The sequence below is a fragment of the Triturus cristatus genome, chromosome 3_1 (genome assembly GCF_964204655.1).
Source record: "Triturus cristatus chromosome 3_1, aTriCri1.1, whole genome shotgun sequence".
NCBI lineage: Eukaryota > Metazoa > Chordata > Amphibia > Caudata > Salamandridae > Triturus > Triturus cristatus.
In genome coordinates this window covers 729968898-729988484 of record NC_140583.1, presented here as the reverse complement: position 1 = coordinate 729988484, position 19587 = coordinate 729968898, and the positions used below count along the sequence as shown (strand labels likewise).

At 47.4% G+C, this 19587-nt stretch overlaps 1 protein-coding gene and 1 long non-coding RNA gene across 3 annotated transcripts in view; one reads left to right on the top strand and one right to left on the bottom strand.

The window, feature by feature from the left end:
* The window catches only part of CD151 (CD151 molecule (Raph blood group)), a 177222-nt gene that overhangs the window by 128194 nt on the left and 29441 nt on the right, over nucleotides 1–19587 (bottom strand). Inside the window, exon 1 of one of the 2 annotated variants that reach the window (XM_085644884.1) lies at nucleotides 13273–13520. The exons of the other annotated variant lie outside the window; for it this stretch is intronic. The gene's annotated coding sequence lies outside the window, so the exon portion shown is untranslated. Of the gene's footprint in view, nucleotides 1–13272; nucleotides 13521–19587 lie in introns of those variants that run through there. 2 annotated transcript variants of the gene reach the window in all.
* LOC146860885 (uncharacterized) overlaps nucleotides 13427–19587 on the top strand; it is a 260095-nt gene continuing 253934 nt past the window's right edge. The window contains exon 1 of the long non-coding RNA XR_014978885.1: nucleotides 13427–13539. This is a non-coding gene — a long non-coding RNA (uncharacterized LOC146860885). The remainder of the gene's footprint in view (nucleotides 13540–19587) is intronic.

The window sequence follows — 19587 nt, the reverse complement described above, 5'->3', positions numbered from 1 at the left end:
GACCTGCAGCAGAGAAGATACACCCTTGCACACCCGCAGCTTGCACCACCCACACATGTTTACAGAGTTCAGTGGCGAGCACCGCCTACCAATGGAAAGCAGAACTCAAACACCACCCTACAGTGGTGCCGAGGAGAGGACAGGGAAACAGCCGCCCCACCGCACGAGTGTAATATGTGAGCACCACAACACAGTGCACCGACGGAGAACAGCACCCAATGGGGCAAGGAAAACAGCACCCAATGGGGCAAGGAAAACAGTACCCCCTCCCCCCCGGGTCCAGCGCACACGGAACATAGAGCACAGCACCCTCAGATATATGCGCAGGCAAACGTGCACTAAGGAACTAACACTGCACATGTGCATGAGAAAAGACAAGCACTGATTGACAAGCGCGGCCCAGCGGCCGCGAAAGTTAAAGAGTATAAAGGATGAGACACGCACAGCGTTTCCCTTGCGGGAATGCGCAGTGGCACCATCTGTTTCAAAAGCCCAAGCAAGATAATTAATAACAGATGGCGCTGCTGCTCGCTCCCGCAAGGGAAATGCCAAACGTGCACGAGTGCCAATAGAAATCAATGCAAAACATGCACTAGTTTCAAGCAAAGTCCTGAGCAATTACAAAAGGTACGCTCCTAAGCAGCGACTGCGCGCTGCGTCGACGAGACCTAAAAATCTTAAAAGCGGATTCCGCCCCTGCAGTGTTGTGTGCTGTGTGTGGTAAAGTACGTGGATCCCATTCTTTGGCAGTCATTGGCCTCCCCAACTCAGTTTCTCAGCGGCTTTGTGCCTTTGTACGTTGCCCTGTGCGTTTTGCAGTGAGCATAGAGTACAATTCGGAGATAAGGAGTCGGTCGTCTTTTTTGTATACTAACCACTTCTCGAATGTTGTGAGAGGTCGGGACATCCTGTTATAATCGGGTGACATTGGGACCCAGTGATATACCTGGCGGTAAGCAAACTCGTCAGTCACTAAGAGATCGTAGTCTTGTCTAAGCTGGTCAAACGGAATCAGCCCTTCAGTGTCAAAGAGAGATCCAAGTCTCTTGCATCCCTCTTCTCTCCACCATTGGAACACTGTTGAATTCCACCCCGTTGGAAAGTCTGATTGTCTACAATTGGAGTCATCGGCGAGGGAAAAGTGGTCCAGCCATTTTTGAAGGCCACTATATCCCATGCCTTCAATATTGGGGAGGTAACTGGTGAAGTGAAGAGTAAAGCCTCCAGGCTTTGTGCTTGCAGGGCAACCAAATCTCCTGCCGGATTTCGATTCCCGCCACCGTCTGATCCATGAAGTTCCAATGCTTACCAGACAAAGGTCTGTTCCACTCCATGATGTATCGGAGGTATGATGCTTGATAATACCCTCTAATTAAGGGAAGGCTGACTCCCCCATATTTTTTCGGACGGACTATTTGGGCTAGTGACAGGCAAGGTTTCTTCCCCCCTCATACGAATTTGTTGATAAGGGTCTGTAGTTGGGCTAGCGCCTTCGGTCGAGGGGCCATGGGGATTGTTTGGAATATGTTAGGAATGTGGGGGAGCACCATCATTTTGACAGCCCCAATTCTCCCAAACCAAGCCAGTCGTAGTCGTGCCCAGGTGTCCAACGCTTTAGTTGTGTGTTCTAGCAAGGTCGTATAGTTTAGGGCCACCGTACGTACAATGGTTGGTGCGAGGCGACTGCCTAGGTACGATATGTCTTGCTGGGTCTATTGGAATGGGTATTGGTGCTGTAGGCAGTCTACCGTAGCTTGAGGGATCGATAGATTCAGAAGATTTGATTTGGTCAAATTGACTTTAAAACAAGATGTCTCCCCAAATTTGTGAAGTTCCGAGAGAAGAGCAGGCAGGGTCGTTTGAGGGTTGGTGAGGGAGAGAATCACGCCGTCAGCGTATAGGCTGACCTTGTGAATATCCTCCCCGAATTTCAGGCCTTCAATTTGCGGGTCGGCCCATAGGCGTTGGGCCATTGGCTCTATGTAATGAGCGAATAAAAGGGCGAACAGCGGGCAGCCTTGCCGTGTGCCCCGCGATATTGGGAAGGTAGAGGACCTAGTCCCATTAACTCTTACTAAAGCCCTGGGCTCTCTGTAGATGCATTTAATCCATTTGATGTAGTTATCCCCAAACCCAAAGCATCGCAGGGTATCGAACAAGTAAGTCCAGCTCACCCTGTTGAATGCCTTTTCGGCGTCAAGTGATAAAAGAAGGCATGCTTGCATGATCTCTGAACACTGTCCATGAGCTGGAAGAGGCGCTTTGTGTTGTCTTCCCCCCACCTGGTAGGGATAAAACCCGCTTGGTTGGGGTCGATTAAGTCTGCAATTAAGGGATTTAGGCGTGACGCGAGAATCCTGGCGAACATTTTCGCATCAATGTTTAGTAGAGAAATGGGCCGGTCGGATCCACAGTCCCTAGGGTCTTTGGAAGGCTTCAGAATGACCGAGATAGCTGCATCCGACATGGAGTCTTTCACCGCACCCGACTCCAAGAAGAAATGAAATAGTTTTGTTAAAAAGGGTACTAGCTCAAAGCAGCAGGATTTATAGAATAGGGCTGAAAAGCCAGCCGGGACCGGTGACTTACCAAGTTTTAATCAAGATATTGCTGAGATTACTTCCTCAATGCGAATGATGGAATCAAGCTGTTCCGCCGTCCCTTTCTGTAGAGGGGAGATCGCACAGCTCTCTAAATAAAGAAGAGGGTCTAGTGCTGGTGGAGCTTGCTCTATATAGAGAATATGATAAAAGGATCGGAAGGCCTCCACTATTTGCGCGTCTGCGCTACTCACCTCCCCATTCAGATCTCTGATCGCCTGGATCAAAGATGCCTGTCTTTTAGCCCTCAGCCGTTGAGTTAGAAGCTTGCCACACTTGTCGCCACTAAGATAGAATTTATGGCGTAGTCGAAGTGCATGCTCTGCCCTGTCACGATCCAGACGATTCAAGAGACACCTATGGTTCCCCAACTCCCTCCACACCCTTGGCGCCCCTGTTCTTTTATGGATGGACTCCATTTCCGCTACCCCCTTCTAAAATTATTGGCGCTTTTCTTTCCATGCCTTGTTCTCTGCCGCGGAGATCGTGAGGAATTCGCCCCGCATTACCAATTTTAAGGCTGCCCAGCCAGCAGACAGTGACGCAGAATCCACATCGTCAATCTACAGATATTCAACTAGTTTTTGTTTAATGCTCGTCACCGTCTTTGGAGAATGCAGGAGACCCTGCTGCAAACGCCAGCCTGGGGGAGTTGTGTGTACGGGTTGGGCGGGAACACTGACTGCAATGAGTGCATGGTCCGATAGAGACCAAGGTTCAATAATAGCATCTAATAATTGGCGCGCTAAGGAGGTGGAGGCAAGAAAGTGGTCAATTAGTGCATACGATTTGTGGGCCGCTGAGTAGTAAGTGTAATCCTTCACCCCAGGGTGCTAAGCACACCATATGTCCTGTAGCCTATTATCTGTCAGCCAGTCTAAGTCCAGAGAGGAAAATGCCCCAGACTTATTCGGCCTTTGCCCTGATCTGTCTAGGTCCGCATCCATTACCAACTTAAAATCCCCTCCGATCAGTATTGCAGTGTCTTGGGTCGCGAGTACTTGTTAGAGCTTTGATTATAAACGGTTCCTGTTGTGTGTTGGGCGCATAGAGCGAAGCCATTGTGATGCACGTACCATCCCATTGTATCCTAAGCGCCAGCAAGCGACCATTTCCACAACAATCGCTACGACTTTGCCTGGGAAGTGGGCTCTGACTAAGATCGCTACCCCATTTTTCTTGGACGGGCCGGAGGACCAGAATTGTTGTGGGAAGCGCCTAGAGCGCATGCGGGGGGTGTCTTTAGAAAGGAGAGGAGTCTCTTGGAGAAGACAAATATCACGGTCTGAATTTTCCAGCAAAGAAAGGATGGCTGCCCTCTTTACCGGGTTATTTAAACACCGTACATTAAGGCTGTCAATCTTAAGGGTCTTCCCCATGGTGAGTGGGTCGGGATGCTATGACCTGCGGTGCGCTTATCAGACTGTCTTCCTCTAGATCTCCGAGAGCCGCTATACATCGGCGAGGATATATCGGACGAGTACTGACTGGTGCGGAAGCCCCAAAAAAGAAAAACTATAACTTTCAATGACAATAAAAAAACCTTCAGCTACCCAACTACTAGGAACAACGGTAGAGAAAAAACCAGGGGGGTCATGGCACGAGCATCGGGTTGTGTGATGGAGTACCTGGTCTGCATCATGTGGCAAGAGAATATCTTGCTAGCAGGGGTCAGGAAACGTCCTCACGTGCCCCTCCAGCAGCCCTCCAATTCACCCCATCCTGAGCAGACTGATTGCCTAGTTCAGGGGGTGTCCGGGCGCTCCAGGAGCTGAGCACGGGAAGTGAGCACCGCCTCCCGTTCTTTGGCCATCGTTGCTGGATCCGGCTTTAGTTTGGATGCAGGTTTGCCAACCAGCTGCCAGCACGACAATCACCGGGCAGCACGCTCTCTAGGTCCCTCAGTCTGTTCCACTGTTGCAGGGCTCTCCAGGCCCAGTACTTTGAGTACCTCGGTGAGAGAGCAAATCTGTCTCAGTTTTCTTTTGAGTTTAAAGACGATGCGGACGGGATGGCCCCAGGAGTATGGAATCCCTTTCTCGCGAAGATGGTAAGTGACCACCCTAAATTCTCGCTGTTTGGCTAGCGTGGACGTCGCCAAGTCCTGGAAAATAGCAGGAGCATGACCCTGAAACTGGACAGGATGAGACTCCCGGGCTTTACGTATTATCTTTTCTTTGAGCTGAAAGTCATGCATATATACAAGTATGTCTGGTGGCGGAGCTTTGTCTCTGTGAGCAAGGCCCACCCTATAAACCCGGTCCATTTGTATGACCTTTGAGTCTTCTTCACCCAAGACTTGCTGAAAAAGGGCCCTGACACAAGACCGGAGATTGTCTCCTTCCTCCCGCCAAGGCACTCCTCGAATCCGTACGTTATTTCTCCGAGAACGATTCTCAAGATCCTCGGCATGCGCCTGCAGGTCCAAGTGTTGTTCCTGGAGGCGGATTAGGTCTTGTTGCATCTGATGAAACTCCTCTTCTTGGCTAATTTCATGTTCTTCCAGGGTGGCCACTCGCTCTCCCACCTCATCTATGTCGCGCCTGACCTCTTGTAGATCAGCGGAGAGTTGACCCTTCAGGCACTGGATATCTTCCTTGATGGCATAGAACAGTTCCATCATGAAGGCCTTAGTGGCCGGGCCGTCGCCCCCTCCAGTGTCTCAGCCCGTCTCTCATCAACAGGTGCGGTGCTTGTGGCGCTGGCAGTCCCAGGCTGTTTCAGGAGCATCTCTCTCAGGGTCCTATCTTTTTTGGTGCATGCCGCCGCCAAGTTGCGGACTCCGGCCATCCAGTGCTCCTGTCCAGACTAGTCAGTGGTGAGGACCCAGGGCTGACCCAGGGTCACTCTGGCCACCCCATCCGCCCCCACCCCCACCAATTGTTCCCTTGAGGGCGCTTCACCAGAGACCAGCTGCGTCTGTCCTAGCTCTGCAGTCCGCACGTGCGATTTCCAGTGGATGTAGCCACACCTAAGATCCGCTGGGCGTGATTCTTTGCTGGCCAGAGGCGTCCTTCTCCACTAGGCCCGTGCCACCTAGTCGTGGGGCCCTAACGTGTTGCGGGTCACTGCCAGGGCATATACGCTGGCTCCAAAGCCTGTATCTGGACCAGGAGCTAATGTGTGCCGGTTGTGGATTGTCCCTAGTCTGTCCTCTACGCACGGCGGCCTATACGCCTCGGGCCCCTTTGGTGGTACTGTAGTCATGCCTGGGCGCAGCGGAGGGGGGCGGGGGGGCAGGGGGGGGGCGATCAGTCTCTTCGGCTTGAGGCGGTTATCAGCAGCACCCTCTGGCGCCCCGAGCTCCCGCAGTCCTGCGGCTTCTGACTGGGAAGGGCCCTCTGCAGTCCACCCTGTGCCTTGTCCGCCTCCTCTGGATCCCTCCCTGCCGGCCAGCCGCCGTTCAAATCAAGCTCGCCGCGCAGCCCAGCGCCAAGCAGGTAGTCCGTTCAGGAGTAGGCCAGCCGCCGCGCACTGGAGCACCAGACCGCTGATGCTCTGCAGAACAGGATCATCAACGGTCGCTTTCCCGGGCTGGATGCATGCGGAGTACAGTGGGGCACGCACAACCTCAGGGGCTCCCCCACCTCCGAGTGCCCGGGCGCCTTAGGTCTCAAGCCGCCGGCCTCCAGGCAAAGATGGCCGTTCCCCGGCTTCTCGCCGATCGCCCAGTTTGGAGTGCTGCCCCGCTCGGTTTTGTCACTTCCTAGGCTCAGGCAGCGAGACAGTCAGCGCGGGATGTCTACTGTCTACCTATCACGCCGCGGGCGCAGTCTTACAGCAAAATGGCGGGCGCTGTTTAATCACCGATCAGGAAGGCCGACAGGAGTCAGTTCAGCGGCTGCAGGGATCGCAATCCGCAGGTACTCAGCAGTATGCTCTCTGCAGGCTCTCCGCCACCTTTGCAGTGCTGACCCCTCGGCCGCTCCGGGGTACACTGGTGTTCCGATCCAGCCGTCCTGCAATGGACCAGGCGCTGCTCCCACTGAAGTGTGAGTCAGTCCTGTGAGGGCGGTCAATCCACCTAAAAGCCTCAAACTGGCTCCCCGTTACTCTGCACCAGTTTTGGGTACCCCCAGCCGGAGTGTGCAGTCCGGAGAAGGGTTGCAAATCACGGCTAAGCAATGGCGATGCTGGAGGAGCACAATCTTGTGTCCTATCCAGCTGCCATCTTGGCCAGGCCCCCCCCCCCCCCCAGGGCACATTTTTTAGTTTGCCATAAACGATTTCAGCGTTTTGAGCTTGCCACAGTGAAAGTTTGTAGCTATTATCAGCGTTAAAAAAAAAAAACTACATATTTACTCCAAATGAAATAACAAATTGATCTAAATACACTACATTGGAAAAATGTAAAAATAGGTTAACATGCACTCTGGGTGAATTGTACTCTCCAAACAGTTGTTAATGTTTTGGACACCTTAAAACAGAAACCTATGACGTGTGGACTAACGAGGTGCAGTTGCGAGAAGTTGGTCCACCTTTCATTCATAAATCATACAGTGGCTCAATCCCTCATTAATTTGGCTCACATATTTTTGCAATGTTTGCAGTAGTGCGCAGTGTAATATTCCACTAATTTTCAGAGATGAGAGAAGGAAACTGGCCCTACTGATGTATGGATTGGACAATTAGCAGTAAAAGATATTGAAATATACTTTTCATGGACATGCCTATTGCCTGTCTGTTGACTCCACTCGCCCACGCACGCCTCAGTGAAATCGATCAGTACTTCTAACTTTTTTACCGTCCAATCTAACCAGCTTCTAATTTTCCCACCTACATCCCCCTTTATGCCTGCTCTTATCCATTATTCCACTGTCTTCATTAATCAAACCCGTACTTCTGTTTGCTTGCCTCGAACTACATCTATCCTCCTCACTACACCTCCTGTTGCCATCCTACTCGGCCCTCCCTTTAGCTGCTTACTCCTCCATTTCCAGAACATTCGCCTCGCTCACTTCTCCTGCTCATCTTGCACTATCATTCCAAGTTGGTATCTCCCTCCATCTTCCCTATTTCCTTTCCCTTCATTTCTCTTGCTCCAGTGCTCGCTTTCTCTCACCTTCCGCTCTTTTCATTCACACCCCTTGCATCTCCTTCTCTCTGACCTCTTTTTACCCACATTTTTATAATTTATTAAAAAATGTCCTTAATAAATGTTCATCCAGGCTCGCCAATGCATTCCAGTGAAAAGTTTAAGTTGGACCAGCATTTCATTATCATAAAACTACAACACCTTTGACAAGTTGAGAGCTGATGCTCCCAATGATAATGATGCATGGTGTTTAGGAGACCATTCTAAGGAATCAAAAAACTAGCCAAAAGCCGAAACTATTGGATTCAGCACGGACTGTTTGTCCTTCCCACTGCACAGTAGTATCGGCTATGGCATCCTCCGTTTGGATTAAATCCACTATATTGGAAAGTGCCAAAAGGCATGCATTGGCACAGATGGGAAAGTATTAACTCAATGACCATCCACACTCAATGCTTAAAGGTACAACTGGTAGACGCCACAAAGATGCTCAGAAGTTATCAAATATGTTTCAAGCAGGTTACCTGCAGCAGAGACCAGCCAGGTGTGAGTGCCTCCGGAGACCATTGCCATGCTGACCACAATGCTTGCCAGAACCCCAGGGGCAGGACATGGGATGCCTTAGTCAGCCAAGACCTTGTTGGTACCCAATAGAAAATACATTTATCTGCTGCTCCACTATTACAATCCAGATGTAGCCGATGAGGTCCCAGACTTCGAAGAAGGTAGCCAACGAGTGGGGGGAGGTTGAGTGACCCAGGTGCCAAAAAGAGGACTACAACTGCGATGACAAAGCTAGAGCTAGAAAGTTGACATGTTCTGACGCCACTACACTGAGAAAAGTGTTTGGTAAGTCTAAACTGTAGGCAAACCCACCATAGAGCTGTGGTGGAAAGCGAAGTAAACGAGGGCCCAGATGGCCCATTAAGTCCCGTGGGCTGAGGCGGTTTGTCCAGATCGTCCCAGATCCTACAAATGTTTTACATGTGGCAGGAAAAGCCAGTAAGGCTGGTCGAGGGATGCAAGGAATACAGTGAGCTGTGACACCTTACTGAGCCCGCTAAGATAATGAAAATGGAATGGTGAGATAAAAGGCTATTAGGAGGAGGCAATAAGGAGGCTGGAGTTGCTGGACGGAGGAGGTGTAAAGGTGTGCACCACATGGCGTTGACCATCACTGGTGGCAAATGCAATACCAGTTAGCATATTACGATGTATGCTTTGGAAGGAAATATTTAAGAACTTTACTTTACTAAGGTGGAAGAGGACTGCGGTTCCAACCTAGTGGTCTGCTATGACAATCGGACCACAAGAGCACGGGGAGCTGCTGTGGAAGCACTTCTGGCTTACGGTATAATTTGCTAACCCAGAGGTACCGCCTCACCTTCATCACCACGCTAGCAGTCAGGAGGAGGCGGAGGATGAGTGGTGGTGGTGGTAATGGCACACACTCACCCAGACGTCTACCTCTTTCTCCATCACGCTGCTTCTCTCCCCCTAACTTCCGGTCAGATGCCAATGAGGCATTAGTGTTTTAGGGAAAACGTTCAATCCACAAGTCTCAAGAACTCATGTCCACTAATCCTGTACGCTCCCTAACGCTTACTGGTCCCTCTTTTTGCATTTATTCCCCCCCACCGCGTGTTTGGAAGCTTGGAGTGGCTGACAGCGGAACACAAAGAACCAGGTGACATAACACAGTTGTGCAGCAGCTGCACTGTGCGGGTACCGATGTCCCCGCGGCTCAAGAAGCTGCACAAACGCTCCAGGTCAGGTTGAAGCAGCTGCCTTTTTCATCACATATGCTCTAAGTGCTACTGCAAGTGTTCAGGCAGATACACTATTCAACGCTTGCGGAGCAGACTCATGCAGCTGCACGGTGTGCAAGCAAAGCACTGTTCACAAGCTGCAGCGCACTGAAAGAGCTGTTCAACAACAATAGTGCACTTACAAACCACTGTACTGTACAGCAGCAGAATGGAGCACTTGCACTGGTCTGTTGCAATAAAGGTTCGGCCTGTTGCACTCTCCATCCACTGCTCCACAGGCATAAAAAGGTGAAACTGTTGAGCAGCTGCAGTAGCTTTAAACTGCAAAACTGCTCATTTTCAATAAAGGGGGCTGAAAACCCTGAGGCAGAGAAACACCTGGGCAGTGGGCAAGGTAAAGGACACGCCTACAATCATCTATAATAAGAAACAGCAGATTAGCACTAGAAAATCCAAAGTAAACACCTGCTAAAATCTTCTGCTTCAGCACATGGGTCTCAGAGCACCCGTTGGCAGTGTAAACTCTATGAACATTTGACAGGATCTATACCTCCCAGACTAGTGCATTAGTACAAGAGCAGTTAGTTATTCGATCTAGTCACACTCCGTTGAGAAAGCATCACACTCCATCCGCATTCGATCAGTCATAATTATGTGGCATGGGAAGATTAAATTATGTAATAGGGTCTGATAAATTATGCAACAAGAAGAAAAAAAAATAGTGGCATAATGCAGCACATATTGATGGATTGATACTCCACTATTTTGTCATTTGTATGGTCCGGCATGACAGTGCAGCTGTCACCAGAGAATTTATGTGAGCATCACCAGAGAGGGGCTTCGACTACGCTCACAAGGTGGTAGCCAGGAGTACATATTTTGATTGGGCAGAAATTGTGTATTTCCACTACAAAGTGCTTGTCCTACACAGCAGTGAATGTTTGTTTATTTATCCAGATGCCTGAACTTTAACGTTCAGGGAACACATAAGACATTGATTGCATTGCTATTAGGGGGTCTTAGATAACGAGATAATGTATATTAGAACATTGGAATGTTGGCAGCTCCATTGAAAACAATGGAGTGCTCTGGGCTTATAATGGCTGGTATAAGCCTGGAGCGCCAACATTCCAATGTGTCTTTGTTCACAGCTCTGGCTGTGAACAAAGACTTCAGGGAGCCTGAGGGGATTTGAATCCCCTCGCGCTCCCTGAAGGCTTCGTTTTGTTAGAACATTCTGCCCTCTAGTGGCAGAATGTTCTAATAGCCTTATAGCCCTTCGTAGCAGGGCTATACCGGCTTTTAAAGTCCTGCTGCTGTTGTTAAAGTCCCTCGCCTTCGGCTCGGGCCTTTAACGCTGCAGCGGGCCTTTAACAGCCGGTATAGCCCGCTACGGCGGGCTATAAGGCTATAGTGTTTTTCTCTGGAAGCAATACAGATGGGAGGAGGGCAGTCATTAACACACATGATTTTTAGGTCTGGCTTGACAGTGCAAATGGCATCTGACCTTTTAACCTACACCAATATTATTTAATAATTCTTTTCTTCCACATAAATACATATCCATTCCCATGATAATTACTTGCAATGCTTGAAATTACCATACAACCTTATTTAAAGCTGACCTATTGGCATTACCAGTGCTGGTTACACATGTAAACACTATATGGTAAAAGGCTTCACCTTATTAATACCCATTTAGCACCTAAATGCAGCTAACGGCAACTGAAAGGTGGCCTGCCTCCTGTGGTAGCGTTTAACTGGTTTGGCTTGACAGCACAGCTATCACTAATTAAGTGAGAATCACCAGGAGAGGTGCTTTAACTCAGCTCACAAGTTGGGAACCAAGGTTACATGTTTTGATTGGGCAGATGTTGTGTGCTTCCACACAAAAAAAGTGCTTGCCCGGCACACAGCTGTTATGATTGTATTTATTTATCCAGCTGCCTGACTTTGAACTTTGAGGGCCACACACATGACACTGTAATGCTATTTAAAGTCTACGATAACTAGATCATTTATGGGGTGCTTCCCTGGCAGCAGCACAGAAGGATATTCCACACATTGGATGTGCCATGCACTCTACAACATACATAAAAGGTGTGTAATGGTTAAGAATAGTCTAGGCATAGACTTATAATGAAAAACTATGCATCGGGTACAAGTTCTATGCTAAGCAGCAAGCACACACTTTTGCATCATGGTGCAAAGGTTATGTGTGGTGAAAGGCAGCCTGTTTGTGTGCAAGTGCAGTGGTAGTGCGCATCAGTAGTCCATTTATTAATAAATATGGGTCTGCAACACTGTCTCCCTCTTGTGCAATGCAGCGCAGCAACCGACTACTGCGCTGTGCTGCACTGAAAAAAACTAATTTGCCCGTTAGTGTGCAAAACCTTTTCTTGCATTTTATTTAATAAACTATAATGTTGTTTGTGTATAATGGGAACCTAGCCCAAAGAGTGCACTTAACAACTGACTTGTATTTTAGTTCACTATTGGCATTGTTGACAGGGTGGGGGGAGGGGGGGGGGGGGGGGAGAATGAATGTCAGGTTTGAAAAATATTGCTTTAAAAAAAACTAGAAAAAACTCAAAGCACTTTTATAATATGATGTACTAAGCTGAAATGGGTCTGTATGCTAACAAACACACTTTTTGAATTTTCAAGAGATTTAATCATATTTTTACACTTTGGTCCAAGATATCTTTAAAAATAAAGGGGTTTCTAAAGTTAAGCAGTGCAGGATCACCTAGCTACTTCCTATATTTATGTTATTTTGTTTTTGTTGGTCTATTTATAGAGCGCAGCTTATCACACATGAGGGTATCCAGGTGCTGTCCATGGTTTGGGGGAGATTAAGTGATTTGCCCTGAATCACAGGATGTTGCGCCAAAGCCGAGACACTAACCTGGATCCCCAGCTCCTGGATCGGCAGCTCCAGCCGCTATGCCACATCCACTCCCCTACTCTAACTTTAATTAACCTTTACATAAAGGCTTGCCTGTTTATTTAACTCATTTTGCAGTGCTAGTGCAGAGTCCAGTAAACAGCAGCCCAATGCTGCTTTTGACCAGGGGGCCGCTTCAATATCAAGCACTATGTATGTGCATGTCATATGTTGAGATTATGCATTAGTCCACTAAACATCTAACAGGTCACCCTTAGCATGGTTTTCGTACAATGAGAACAAGCTGGTTAGGCATGGACTTTCAGAAACCATGCTGCTGTCCCACGAAAAAATAATTGATGATCCAAACTCGAAAACAAAAGGCTTTAACAAGGCTTCTTCAAGCATCCTTTGGTACTAGCTGGCTGGTGAACAGATTGACCTTATGGCTGTTTATGCGTGCGCGTTTCTGAAGATTTGGCATAGATTTCAGTATTGTTTGGCATCGCGAGGGCTTGAATGAGCCAAGAGGGGGAGATAATTGTAAACAGGTGGTCACAAAATATACACTGCCCGGGCCCCTAAAACACTTAAGATGTCACTGGTGTGCTGAGAAACACATTCCTAAGGACATTCCCCACCCTACAAACGACCCACCCACAGTAACTAGGATTGGGTGGTAATCACCTGCGGAACCACTGCTGGATGAAAACCACTGCCACTAAAAACTTCTCTACAAAGTGCCAGGACTGGAGCCCCATTAACTAGCAATGGCAGTGCTATAAAAACACCGGGTGACGTAACATAACACCCTCCCATAGTAGCAAAAGCAAGCAGAGCTGGCTGCAGTGAACAGCAGGGCATTGGGCTCTGCAGTAGAACAGTCCCGGGGTGTGCTGGCCTCAAATGCTGGCGCGCACATATTTAATTGAGTGAAGTTACCGCAGACAACGTCGCATCGAAAATCCTTTCCATAATTACCTTTCATCCGAGAGTGCAGCGATAGCATTTCCCAAGAGAGGCGGACCAGGCCGGTTCTTTCTACTGAGGAATGTGGGTGGGGCTGCGCGGGGCGTGGGGGGCAGGGCCCTGTGAGACCAGGCGCATACTCCGCATCGCTGCCCCGTGCCCCAGCATTCCCAGAGGTTTAATGCGCTCGGAACGGTGGGTTCCGCATCAGAGGCGGGCTGGCTCGTACCAGAGATATCAAGTTCTCACAAGAGACGGCTGACACCTTTGAACCAAAAGGTAACGTTTTAAACAGAAAAAAGTGGGATTTCCCGGTGGGAGAAACAAATAAATTCGACGTGGACATGGACACTGGTCAGGCGGAGACTGTCAGACAAAGAGAGCTGGAGCTGTCGCCAACTAAAAGAAGTTAATTTCCCTGGCGTACAGTTGGGGCCGAGACTGTCTCATGCAATGCTTATGAATAAAGTAGGGTGATAACAGTATGACAAAGGCGCTGGCGTAGGACACCCCCAGTTCGCCTGGAGCTATGGATTCGCCTCTGTAAACTAAGTGCTTGTGAAAAATGCCACCCCTCTAGCAGTGACCGAGCCCATGCTTATCCGCTCAACAAACAGACTAGGAGGGACGCCCTCTGGGCACAGGCGCCGACCTATTTATTGTTTGCCGACGCTCGCTCTACACTCGCTGAACTGACGCGGTAAGAGGCTCGCTCCAGGCCGACTCAAAACCTATCGAGCTAGAAAAGAATGCCAACAGCGCTGTAGCACAATTTCCATTTTACAGATTTCGTAACAAGCATTGGCAAAGCCAACAGGTTTCGCCTGTGCTATATCTATGGCTGTGTCAATTTTTTTACATGTTGCACAGTTGAGCTGCTGCAACATGGCTTAAAAAAAAAATGAAACAGTAAGTGCTATGACGCGATCAACGCTGGCCGCGTCATAACGCTTTAAAAAAAAAACTTTAAGCCATGTTGCAACAGGTAAAAAACATTGACAAAAGCCAACAAATTTGGCATAGTCGAAACCTATTGGCTTTGCCAATGCTTGCGGTGCTGAAGAGATATAATGGAAGAAGGAGGAGATAAGTCGTAAAGCAGCAGAGTGGTATGTAGAGATGCGGGAGGAAAGAAAGAAACAAATAAGGTGAAGAGAGGGGTAGGGAAGCAAAGAAATATGGCTGAAGTGGGGAAGGGGAAAAAGAGAGAAGAACGTTATGTTCCAAATGTGCACTTGGGCTGCACTCAAACAAGGACAACGGTACTCTGCACAACGAAAACTAAAAGAAAATACAATGCACATGGAAAGACCATCCAGTGACTTAAAGCTTGTCTGATGTCATTGGGAGTTGCAATACATGGAACAAGTATCAGCTGGTATGGCAGCTGGATAAGGATCTCGCACTCAAATGCAAAATGTGCTGAAATTATTTTTCTACATCTGCAGTGCTCTGTGCATGTTATCAATAGCCACTGCTGCTACAAAGAATAAATCAATAATTCTTTAACTGTGGGAATCTTTCCAGAAGACCTAACAAAGGTATACATATGTCCATTATTAAAACAAGCCTTAAACCGCATGACCCAAATAACTGCAGAGCAATTATAAATGGGCCTTTCATGGGCAAGCTGATAGAAAGAGCAGCATTCGCCCAGATGACACAATTCAGTGAAGATAACTCCATACTTTGATTACCAAATAGGATTCCGCCCAGGAAGAGGCTCTGAATCTGCCCTCATGGTCATCTGGGATGACCTTAAAAAACACAGTAGACCGGAACCAGGTTGCTGCACTACTTCTCGGCTGCCTTTGACACAGTTGACCACGACACTAATACAAGGACTCAAGAAGCCGGCAGAGGGGACTGCTCTAGACTAGATTACATCATACCTTCAGAACAAATGTAATCCATACTTCACCTGTCATCCAAACCATACTTCTCAAAAGCAGGGATCCATCAAGACTCATCTCACCCATTGTTTTCAACATCTACATTAATTCATTACCAGCAATGTTAAATCAATTTCAGCTCACATGCTACAACTATGGAGATGACACACAAAGACTCCTTAAACTGGAAATCCCCAAAGACATTGGAAAATCAACAAGCATTGGCATAGCCAATAGGTCTCGCCTTTGGGACCTTATAAGTGTTTAGCCATGCAACAGTTGATGTTTTTGCACCAAGGATATTGTGCTGCATAACTAAATACTTATAAGGTCCCAAAAGCAAGACCTATTGGCTATGCCAATTCTTGTTGATTTTCTTGCTGCAAAAAGTTAACAAAGGGGGCACCAGATTTACACGGTAGAGGCCCTGCTAAATACAAGCTGTAATTTCACTGAGTATTTACGCAACAAGAGCAGCCCTTAAACCCATGGGAACCTGGGAAATGGCAATTATTCATGAGCAGTGGTTCTCATTGGTATCATTCATGCACAATTTTATGTTCAGCAAAATCACTGAATGCAATTAATGCCTCACAACTCAATGAAACACACGACCAACACACTCTTTATTTTACAAGGACAGTCTTTACATTATCCAATAATCATTGTCACAACATAGAAGCACGAAAAACGAAAAATCACAACCAAGACTAACCAAAAAGTAGTGACCATAATGCAAAATGTTGTGTCTATACCAAACAACGTTTCATAGTAAACAATAACTCATAGGTGTACTGTAGTTGGTTATCCTATATTGTTGACGCCGTTTGGACCCTCAAGAGATACCAGGGTCTCATGTTGAAATGACTGTTGCAGGGACATACGGGCCATGTTCATGGTGTGTTAATATGGACTGGTCCGACAGTGGTGACACGCATGGTAGTGCTCACCGGTGATGATTAGTGCATGAAAATACGCACCATGGGGTGCTAATGTGCAACTACTACTGGGTGTTGAGTCGGTTATTTCAACCAGATACTATGATGGATTGACACGTTGTTCGTCATTTGCTTAGGATGATACAGTTCTGCACATATTGGTACCCTTCTGCAGGTGGCAGGTGTGGCCTCCACAAAGGAGTTGGGTTCCTAATGGCTGGAGTTTGACAGTCCATTTTCAGTCAAAATCAAAGGTGCAGTGACTTGGCTTGGTCACAAATCACAAAGGGTCGACACTTTCAACTGCAATTAGCCCACTTCATCAGGACATTGAATGCATTGTTGAGGGGTGCGGGTTACACCGCCTGGAGCAGACAGCAAGGGGTCATTGGATTCAAAAGAAGAATGACATCACATAAATGTCCTGGAGCTCAGATCTGTTAGATTGCAATCCTACAATGCGGTCTGACTAGACTCATTTGACATTTGCAGTGCAGCATATTTGATCTTATCTGTGACTTGGAGCGCCATCAAGGTGTAAACTGCCACTTATCATGCAGTCCCAAACTGCTTCCCTGACCGATCACACCTAATCCTAAACAAACTGACCCTGCCATGAACACTTCTGTCGGCAATGTACAATGTACTGAAATCTTTTAGCGCAGTGTGCGAGTGAAGAGAGCTGCATTACGCCCCGCTTACCTCTTGCCATTAAAGGAGCCAAGGCAGTCTCTGCTCCTTGTCCCGGGATGTGAAAAAACGGCGAGCCGAGCAGAAAGAAAGGTGCGTGCCACCTTTGTTAAACTGAAAGCGCGCTGAAAATAAACAAAAGAAGTGCCCGCCATTGCTCAGGCAGCAGCGCCACTGCTGAAGTGCGAGTGCGGAGCTGGTGGAAATAAAACATGATTAATTCAAATACAAGGAAGCCTACTGTAAGGAAAAAAAGCTGTGGCCGCCATTGTTTGTATTGCGCCCGTGTTAGTGGCGTGTGGTGCTTTAGAAAAGCGGGCTCCAGCTGTGAAGGCAAGCAGCAGCTGTTTTGAAGCACTCATGCTTCTGCTGGCATCCGCCTTGCGGGATAGAGCAGCGGCGGCGCGAGAGCCATATGTTTTCAATTAACACGCGCACCGCTGCTCGCTCCCGCAAGGTGGATGCCAGCACAACCACGAGTGTGCTTGAAAAGGAGCAGACTGATTTCTGAAGGTCACCTCCTAGAGCAGCGAGACCTACAAATCTTCAATTGCCTCAAAGCCGTTGATCAGTGGATGATATGGACCCATCTCAAATTGAATCCTTCCAAAATTTAAATACTCACATGTGGCGACTGGAAAAATTATGACTCACTCTGCACCTGGCCCGACGATCTGGGACCACCTCCTGAAGTATCAAAGGAAGTAAGAAACCTTGAAATTACCATGGACTCCAAGTTATCAATGAATGCCCATGTGGAAAAATTAACAAGATCAAGCTTCAATACTATGAAAACTCTGCAAAACATACTTCCCTCACCTCATAACCCTACCACACAAAAAAAAACATAGGTGGTACATCTTGCTCTGTAACCAAACTATGGAAATCATGAACCCCCAACACAAGGTCCACGAATAACTATCTAATCTTCAGAGACCTACTCAACAGTCAGCTCTTTCCTACATAACCACCATACTAAACAAGCATTGGCATAGCCAATAGGTCTCACCTTTGGGACCTTATAAGTGTTTAGCCAGAGCTTTTGGCTTTGCCATCGTGTTCAAGCTGTTGTGGAGTATGTCGAAAAGTTAGTATAAAAAAGTGTTAAGCATATTTGTAAATTTATATTAAGATATTATGTACAACTGAACAACCCTATTAAAAAATAATTAACATAAAAATGTTTTCTAGTTTTGTGATGATTGTCCTACTACGTCGCCAGCGAAATTAAGATTTATTTTAATGGATGTGTGTTTTCAGTGGCAGATGAGTTATTATAATGTAGCTCACGTTTTCAAATAGGGATACATGTTTTAATGAAAAAACAGATATATGATTAAAATCCAAAGAAAAATGGGATAGTGTGTATAATATGGACAACAATGTTTCTTAGAAGGGCTGGTGGTGTTGGTGTAGTAAGTTTCTTTTTACAACTGTTTAGTAACACAAACAATCCGTTAGGGAAAACAGAGAAGCTTTGCACAAAACCAGAACTTCAACAGCAGTTGTAAACAGGCAACTATGAGATGTCATTTTAAAAATATAATTGGTGTGCTGATGACTAAAATGGCAATATAGTCACTTATAATGTAGGGCGTTTTTAGGGGCTTCGAAAGTTTCTAAGTAGGATGACAAAACTGGGGGGAGGGGGTCTCTCACCGGGGCGTGGCCGATGTACGGTGCTGAGCACTGGTCAGACCCGCCCCACATAAAGCCCTGCTTGTAGCAAACACACCTAGATACGTTTTTTTTATGCCTGAGCAGTAAAAGCCATTTGTACTGTGAAGAATCCCAAACGCTTATTTATGTTGAGCTGCATTGTATTCCCTCGCAATACTTCTGTGAAAAGAAACATGTGTGCCAAGAAACCCAGAGTGAGTGTACATTTCCAGAGACTCTTTTTTACCTTTTTTTTTTTATTTTACACAAAGTTTTAACTGTAAAACGGGTGGGTCGGGGAGGGTTTGAAGCAAAGTGGCAGACAAGGAGAAGCACACATTCAAGGCAGGAATACTAGGGGCACAAAGAATAACAGTGTAGAAGGCTGTATGGGTGTAGGAAAGTTATGGGGCAGAATTGCTAACGCGTTCATAAATCAGACTTTTTCATTTGTGGTAAACATTGTATTTTGACCAGGGGCAGACAATGTCAAATTCCACCACTTGTGAAGCAGCGACACCACAATCCCGCTATCCACCAAGTGGAGTAGCAAGGGTGCAGTGGGCCCTAAGGCGGGCAAGGAAAATGGCCGCTGTGCTTAAATTGAGCCGGTGGTTTCCGGTGCTTGTCACCATCACCGCGCACTGACCGCTGGATGGGTAGTAAAATACAGCAATAATTAAGGATCAGTTGGCTCCATGCATCTGATCCCGGTGCCACTGCACCTGCCTTCGTCCCAAAGTACGCAGAGGCTTTTGCCATTCCAGTTTCTTTTGCATATGTCGCCCTAAGTGGAAAGAGTATGCCCAGACGTGGGTCCTGTGCTCACTACACATCTGGATTCAAACTAGCCCGGCTGATGAAGGGTGATGCCCTGAAATCGGTCCCAAGATGCTTGTTTCCAGTCCAGGGAAGACCTGGCTTGGCAGTTCGGGCAGGACTGTTCCCACAAGGAACAGGGTCAAGACTGATTTGCATATAGCTGGGTCCAAACTGCAGTGGCGTGGCGAGTAAAAGAATGATGGATTTAACCCAGATCATAGTGACTGGGGATGAATGTTTGCATTGTCCAGCATTCCGTCCATCAACTGTTTCTTTGCATAACATATATAGGTCACGGCATAGTTTTTATACAAGTTATTTGATTA